Genomic DNA, 8,880 nt, shown 5'->3' on the forward strand with positions numbered 1-8,880 from the left:
TATGCATCGATATTTTCACTTTGCATTGATAATATTGGATTGTGGATCATTGAATCGATATATCGATCCAGATGGATTTATCGTTACACCTCTACCCCTTGCCTGCCTGTAGATCCACCCCTGTGGGTAAGCAAACAAGATAAATATTCTTGTCAGTATTATTGTCATTCATTTTATTAAGTGCTAGGTTGTCTAGCCTGCTGTATATCAGGGCAAAACATATAGCAAGCATTTACAAAACTGCATAGTCAAATACCCCGCAAGAATACCAAAATATGCCAAATGTTGAAGTAAAATCACCAGCGTGATGCTATCATTTAAACTACTGAGTCCAAGATTAAAAACATGAAGATCTGTTCATCTCTATGGAGCTTCTGTTAAACTGAAGCTTGGCTAACTGAAGGTAATTCTGTGCAAAGACATCTGAGGAAAGCCAGTTATGGAAAGAATGTGGCCACAAGACAATTCCAGTCACTGTCAAAACAATGTGGCTGAGATAATAACACACACACACACACACACACACACACACACACACACACACACACACACACACACACACACACACACACACACACACACACACACACACACACACACACACACACACACACACACACACTCTCTCTCTCTGTCAGTGCAATCAAGACAGACTTGAACAGAAAAGTGCAACACAATGAAGGGAGATTTTTCTGACTTTCCATCGAGGAGAAAGGCAAGCTAGGCAGCAAAGGGAGAGCTAGATTCTGATTGGTTGAAGGAATTCAGCAGTGGTGAGTCATAAAGACATCCTGGGAGAATGAAGAAAATGAAGAAGAAAAAAACTGAGACATAACCTCCAAAAACTCTAAATGCATCATTTAACCCTTCATGCAGCTCTACATAACAATTATCCTCTTCCTGCTTACACCAAACAAGGATATATGAGTTTACGAGTCACAAAAGAGAATGACAAAAAGTAGGTCAAGTTTAATGAATATTCTGACACTTCAAATAGAGTCAAATGGAATTTAGTGTATGTTAGAAAAAAGCTTCTCTCCTTCCTTCCTTCCTCGCTCATGACATCAGTTTCCTTCCTTCTATTCTCCTAAAGGAAAATTGTTCCATTATTTTAGTTTGCTGTTACACCGACTGAAGCATTTTTTGCTGATGTAGCACTAAAACCCCATTCTGAGAGCATACTGACCAGACATTTACTGAATTGCCAGCTGCTTAATTGCCTAACCAATGCAGATGGATGAGCTGAGCCCAGCCATAACACAACTTCACTTCACAAAATGGGTAAAACAAAAAAAATAAAAAATAAAAAAAAGAGGAAAAAAAGATGTAGACCCCACACAAAATAAAATGGGACTGAAACTGATTAATAAAAATTAACTAAAAATTGATTAATTGATAAATGGTTAAGTGTATCAAATAGTGAAGAATTCACTTTTTAGAGCTGGAGGAGTCTTCAAGTTGTATGTTTTTTTGTCCGACCAACAGTCCAAAAATTACAGATATTCTTATATTTTTTTTTTAAACTGCAGATCTTCACATTTGAGAAGCTGGAAGCAGCAATGACTTCAACGATTAATAAAATTATCTAAAACAGTCTCTGGTTCATTATCTGTCGATCCACTAATCGTTTCAGCTCTATGTTATATCTCCTCCGTGTCCATCCATTCATTGATACATAGTTTGTGTGAATGTGACTGTAAGTCCATGGAGTGAACTGAGATGATGATTTAAATATGAAATTCCATACTTAATAAGTTTAATATAGTTGTTCATTACCAATTGTTAAAATCTATAATGACGGCTACAACAACAATGTGAGTTTTATGAAAAGAACCTGTTGAACATGTCATACGCAATTATTTCAAACGAAGGACAACGGGGTCTTAAAACAATATTGGTTAGCCCTATTGGTACTGTATGTGTGGAAACCATCTTTTAAGGCCCAGACACACCGACCAGATGGCAGACCCTCAGCAGAAAAGGCAGTTGGACTGATCAGCCTCCCCGAGTTGGTCAAAACAGTGCCTCGGAACACACAAAAGTGACGAGACGTAATACGTCTCCATAACTGTATTGTCGCCCAAAAATGAAAATCGGCAACTGACTGGACGAACGGGTCACGTGGGTCTGGTTGCTCCGGAAATTCCAAGACAGACTGTCATGGCGGCTTGTTCAGAATACGATCTCATATTGTACTAAAATAGTTCACCAAAATATGTTTCTGAAAACATTTTAAGTGAGAAATAGGCCATGCAGTTGCTGAATCGGTCTTCATTTCAGATTAACAAAGGTCAGTTTAAAAGATTTTCGTCAGACTTTGAGAGACTCTAGTCACGCTCATTCCACTCCCCGTTTCCGGGTTGGCACTCTACCAATCAGATGGGTCATTTGAGTCCGACTGCCGCAGTGCCCGCCCCACTGATTAGGATGACTGTCCTCGGAAGGACGACGGCACGGAACACACCGAACGGACTTGAGTCACTGACCTCGCCAGACTGCCTGACGGCCAATTATCGGTTCGATGTGTAGTAGCCTTTACACCAAAGCAATGAGGCTCCGAAGGCAATAAAGGGTGAATGGCTACCTTAAATTAGAGCTATTCACACACGATGGCAGCAAGCTACCATGCAAGGCGCTGCAATCTGGGAGTGACTGTGTTGCCCAAGGACACTTTGACATGTGGACAAGAGGATCGAATCACTAACCCAGGACGACCTGCTCTATCCCCTGAGCCACAGTCACCCTAATAATGCTCCCTCTTCTGGGCTACGTTCCTGCATTCATTAGCCTTCTGGTAGGTTATCAGTGACCTACAGCTAGGAGGAGGGCAGTCAGTACAGGCAGGATGTCCTTGAAAAGCCTTTTAATAGAGTAAAATGCATATTTAGTGCCTTAACTACTTAAGTTAAGTTACTATGGTTCAAGTCCTCTGCTCGCTAAAAGTTCTGCTGAACTCTGCAGCAGGAGCATTGCTGGCACTCAGGCTTATCTCCGAGAGTCATGTGTCTATTCATAGTGCTGCTCCTGTCTCCTCCATTCCTTCAAATACTAATGAGGCCTCTGCAACCCGCCCCCCCTCCTTCCCTCCCTCCCTCCCATCCACCATCCTTCGTCTCTTCCTCCCACACCCACCCAACCTCCCTCTCTACCACCTTCGCTATATTGGCCCGGGGCTTGAGTATAGGAGTCGCCAATAAACAATGCAGCAGGTCCCAAGAGTAGAGAGGAAGAGGTGGAAGACAAAGAGTGACACAGGCAGCTAAAGAGAAAGAGAGATGCAAGTGTGATGGGGGAGGTGGATTGTGATGCACTGAATGAGTCACAGATTAGTGCTACTTATTGCATCTTCTCTGTCCAGCACAAATCTGTCCTGTCCTCCCTGTCAGCAGTAGAGATGAGAGATTTTTGAGAGGAGTAGAGTGATATCATAGAAAAAAGGTTGTTTTTATACAGGGAAAACAGTACTTTTTTGTGCCAAAAAACCACAATCAGCTGGGTGTAGCAATGAAGGTGTTATTTCCACTACCGTGGTGCACTGCAAACATCTGAGTTCTCCATTACAATTGGTTTTAACCCTTGTGTTGTCACAAAACAAGGGTTAATACTGCACCTTAGTGCTCGTTTGTACAGCATTTTGGTCAGCTTAAACTGTGTTTAAATATGCTCTAGAAATAAACTTTACTTACTTACTTTACAAGAGACGGGGTTTAGAGAGCAATTCTCAACAAAGTAAACGGAAGTACATAACCCTTGTTTTGTCAACAACAAGGGTTAAGCAAGTTCTATTCACAGGTACTTTTTGTGTGACTGTAAAGTTGCTACAATTGCTTTGTTTTTTTTAGGTCAGCTAGTAGGCTAATTGCACGCAGTGTTAATATAAATTTAAACTAAACATCTGAATACTTTTTTGAGACATTAAGCTAATTAATCTTACAGCAAAACAGTTTCTGCATTTTCAGAGGCTTGACGAAAAGCAGTTGATGTGTTAAGGTTGCTCAAAGTGGCACGTAACACATACTGGTCCTTATAACTAGAAATGCTATAGGACTGCAACTAATGGTTATTTTCATTATTAATTAATCCATTTTTGTTTTTTTAACTTAACAACTAATCAGTAAGAAAATAGTGACAAAAGCCCATCACAAGTTCCATGACCGTTTCAAGGACATCTTTAAATTGATGTCCAAACAACAGCCCAATACCTAAAGACATTCAGTTTACATTATAAAAAGGGAGAAAAGCAGCAAGTCCTCAAATTTGAGAAGCTGAAACCCGTGATTTTTGTGTGTGCATTTTTGCCATTTTCTTTGCACATTATTGATAAATGACTTAAACGATTAATCAATTATCAGAATTGTTCTAAAGTGCAACTGCAATCATTTTAAACATGAACATATTATGCTCCTAACGTACTTAGGACTTACAAATGTCCTGCAATACCATGTTTCTGTTGGAAATGACTCCAGCTGCCTTATTGCCACGCCAAGAGAATACTGTATAGCTTCAGAGTTGTGTTGAGTTTGTGTTAAAAAATAAAGAAAGTTAAGTGTTTCCAGTGTTAATAATTGTGGGTTAGTGTGGAAAAAGCTAAGAGAGATCAGCAATGTGGGTGGACAAGAATTTGGATGACAGTGGTGAAAAGCACACACACAGGGGGTCTCACGACATCCACCCACTCTGCATGGCAAACTGACAACACATTTAGGGGCTGGACACCAAGCGGCACCATACACACTCACACATAAACCCACACACAAACACGCTCGCACGGAACAATGAATTACTGGTTGTTGGTAGACAGAACTAGATAATAAGGAGAAGGCGGACATCTCTGCAGCCTGGTGCACCAGACTTGGGGAACTTTGGCCTGTGTGATGTCTCTTACTTGTTTCACTGATTGGATGCTAAGCTACACACCCATGCAGAATTAATTTATGTGTGCATTATGTGTACACCTGTGCGGGGGTTTCCACCCCACAAATCACCACAGCAAGGAGTCAGCCAATCACAATGCTATTTTTATCGCCGTAACAATGGGCTGGTACATTAACAGATTATACTCTCCATTTCCCCCAGGATGTCAGCTTAACGTTTCCACATTAGGGTGAGAGAGATAGAGAGAGAAGGGAGAAAAAAACTGCATGCTGAAGTGAGAAAAATGGAGGCAAACAAAAAATACATTGCTCTGAAAGACATATTTGTGCATGATAATATATTTTAAAAGTCCTCCACACACTCATACAAACACAGTCACGTGTTAATAGGGGTAATGCACAAACCAAATAGTTTGTGCATTAACATCTGAGACAAAACGAATTAATCTAGGAGGAATATAGTCAAACTAATCTCTCACACACACACACACACACACACACACACACACACACACACACACACACACACACACACACACACACACACACACACACACACACACACACACACACACACACACACACACACACACACACACACACACACACACACACACACACACACACACACACACACGTTTGATAAGTAGCCCGGCACATCATTCCAGTATCATATCTGCACCTGGTGTCCCGAAGCCGCTCTGCTGTACCCAAAGTCACATGGCTGACAAGAGAGAGTAAATATAGTCCTGCAAGGAGAATATCAAACACACTTTGGATCTGTGTGCGTCTGTGTCTGCAAGAGAGACAGAACCCTCAATAAACATTTAGACCTCACCTTCACCTGTCATGCAAAGCACTGGTTTTACAGGCCAGACTCACACCAGCACATATACAAATATACAGAAGCAAACACTCTGTAGCCACCTACATTCTGTGCGTATACCTGTGCATAATACATGACACTTCTTATGACGGTTACAAAGCATGTTGTCTTTCAGGGGTGTTATTACATAAGAGGGAGGGGGAGAGACAGACCAAGACCAGACCAAGCATTTTTAAATCAGCAAACAAAGATGGACAAAACATCCTTAAACAGTAGATTGCACACAGTAAAATGCAATCACACACCGGAACCTACAAATACGCAGAGAAAACAAGAAAAGAGGCAAGTAGAGTGTAAGCAAATAGGAGGAGAGGAGGTGAGTATCGTAGAGAAGGCGCTGATAGCATTAGGGACACCATGACAAAGAGTAAGAAATGGGAAATTTTGTCACTAAGGCATGCACGGTATGACAGCTATTTAAATGTGTTGCATATATAACCACAACATCAGTCACGACAAGCCCTACCCCATTGAGAATGTATGTTCAGGCTATAGACATGCATGCATAGTGCACACTGCGCACACACTTTGCAGAGGCATATGTACAATATATTTTTTTTCTCCATGTGTGCAAGTCAAATTCAACGCACACATTCGATCCAGCGTGGGTGAAAGCAAACATGGCTGGTATAATGTGACCAACATACTGATGCACTGTACAGATCCAGCTGCCAGCAAATCCTCATAACACAAGGGCAATCCGACACACTATGAATCACAGTCAAACAGCCACTGAAACTGGGCTATGAGGGACTCAAGCCCAGAGAACTATTTCCATACAGTAGCTCACCAGTGCGCTACACAGTGAAGCCTACTGAGCTTGTTCTTCCAGTGTGCAGTGTCTGTGTTGTTTGTGTCATTAGCCTACTGACCAAAGCCTTTTTCTATCAATGGTCTACAAACTCAAAGCGGACAAAATTATTTAATTAGTTCTAATCAATGAGCTATATATCATCATGTCCCCGAAACGCCGGCGCTACAGCAAACGCTAATACCAAGAGCATTTTCACATTAACTCACAGAAAAGTACCACACATTTTAACTTTTAACAGCACATACAGTATACTACGTTTCCTGTTTTCAAGGAAGCATGATTGAAGATAATATTGAAGAATCATGAAAACCATTAAAGAATAACAAACAAAGTCATCTAGTCTAACATGTAAGCTTGACAACATCTCACAGAGTCTATCATATCATCTACAACAGTTAGCTGAATATGTTATGTAGAGGATGTTACCACCTTCAATATAACAGAAGCAAACTATTTGAGTAAAAAGTGTTAAGACTGAAGTATCTATTACCAAAAATATACATCTTCAAAGCGGTGTCTCCTCGAAAGCTGATGCTGTAATTTAATAGACCAGTATCCTGCTCTAACCAGAGTCCAAGTTCCCATAATGCGCTTTAAGCAGACAAGACACTGTAGTGACAGCTGCAGTATATGACAAGAAAGCAAAGAGGAAACGTGTTTTTAGAATGTAGGAAAACTGGCTGAACGCTGGCTGCTTCACATTACTCGCATGCTTACAAAAGGAACACACACAGATACACAATGGAAGAGTGATTGTTATTCTTACCGTACATCGATCGTGATGTTGGAGTCGCTCACTACAGACGCTTATGTTTTCTTAATGCAGCTTCAGTCACTTATACACACACTGCTGTGCCAAGAGGCACTAAAAAACGCACACAAACACACACACCGCTCACTCTGGTAGAAATGCCTGCACATGTGCTGGTAGCTAAAATACGCACCGTGATTGGTGCAGAGCCTGGCTGGAAGCACTGAATTACACACACTGTCCCTGCCGTGCTGACACACACACACACACACACACACACGCACACAAAAGGGGGCTGAAAGACAACGTCAGAGAGAAGCGTGCCGTGATGACCTTGGATTTTCCTGTTTGTCTTCTGCAACAGCGCTCCTTCTGAAGAGGGTAGTGCAGATCTCACATGCAGGCACACATACAAACACACCCACCTCACTTCTAATCGTTTTTCTCAGTTGCAGAAAAAAGAAACAGAGAAAGGGGGCAGTTGGGGAGAGAATAAGAAAGAAATATGCATCACAGGGATAGAAAGGGAGAAGACCTCCCACCCACGCAATCTCCTTTTCTCCCTCTCTCCACCCCCTGCTCTTTCCCTTCTCTCCATCATTAATCTTTCCATGCCTCCTGTTTTACGGACTTTCAGTTTTCCCTTCTATGTAACTTTCTACCACATTTCCTTCCATTTTCAAGCCCAATACCAAAATATCTGTGCAATTATATAACCATGTTTATTATATGTGCTTTTTTATGCAAAACTGTGAAATATCATTTTCAAGATCTCACTATTGATTCAGTCTGTTCCAGGTTTAATTTTCCAAAACCATAGTGCATAAACACAATGCTGTTCAGCAGCTGGCTCACTCATGACAGCTTCTCCCGTGCACATCAATGCTGCATGAACAAACTGTATAAACCACTGCTTTTATCTACATTACAACACAGCCGTAAAACTGTGACAAACATAAAACCAGATATGATGTTCACATAATTGGCTCTAATGCACAAAATTGCAGTGAAACCATAAAGCTGACAACACTGCAGGGTCATTGTAAAAGCATGAATGAGTGCTTGAAATGTATGCCTATTCAACCTTTTTGGTTCCCTTTCTTTAGTTTTTTCCAAAAGATTTAAAAATGACTTCCAAATATAGCATGAATTTTCAAGACCGACTATCAGCATTTAAAAAGTCGTTTTGGAAACAATCTAAGATAGAACCGGCTTACACGTTGTGAGAAAGCAAAGATCCATTATAAAGCTTGGTTTTTCAATTACCAAAAGTGCTCAGCTGTCACTGATTGAAAAAGGAGAGAGTGGTCTCCATCAGGACCGGTTCAATGAATTAAAGATGTTGGTGAATTGTTCTCAGTTGGGCAGCAAATAAAAAGATAAAAGATGCAGACATAGCTGTTCATCTTTAGGCTGCATCCTACTACTGCATGGAAATATAATCCATTGCAATTCACTGCAGTTTAGTATTAGTATGCAATAATTGTGATACTGTTAATAAACTACTTCAGGATAAGTTCATCCCTATGCTTACTGTGAAATCCTTTTTTTTTCT

The sequence above is a fragment of the Perca fluviatilis genome, chromosome 18, assembly GCF_010015445.1.
Source record: "Perca fluviatilis chromosome 18, GENO_Pfluv_1.0, whole genome shotgun sequence".
Lineage (NCBI taxonomy): Eukaryota > Metazoa > Chordata > Actinopteri > Perciformes > Percidae > Perca > Perca fluviatilis.